We start from the raw sequence: 292 nt of genomic DNA on the forward strand, positions 1-292 counted from the left end.
GTTGGTGTGCAATAAAACCTAATACCGTCGAATGAATAGGGAGGTTCCACACGTAAACGGTTCGCTCGTCACAGCGGGCTGCGCTAGAAAGCAAGTACGGGTGAAGCCGCTCCCGGAGCCTCCGTCCAGAATGGGCACTTTAGCGTCACGTGAAGGCCCAGCCTTATGCGATCGCAAATGATTTTTGAAGAACAATGAACCTCGCTTACTCAGGGTTCATTTGTGTAACATTCGCATATGGACTTTTGGAGTATATTCGGAATAGGCTTTTAAAAATCATTTATATAACGAA

This window comes from Penaeus monodon, chromosome 27 (assembly GCF_015228065.2).
Source record: "Penaeus monodon isolate SGIC_2016 chromosome 27, NSTDA_Pmon_1, whole genome shotgun sequence".
Lineage (NCBI taxonomy): Eukaryota > Metazoa > Arthropoda > Malacostraca > Decapoda > Penaeidae > Penaeus > Penaeus monodon.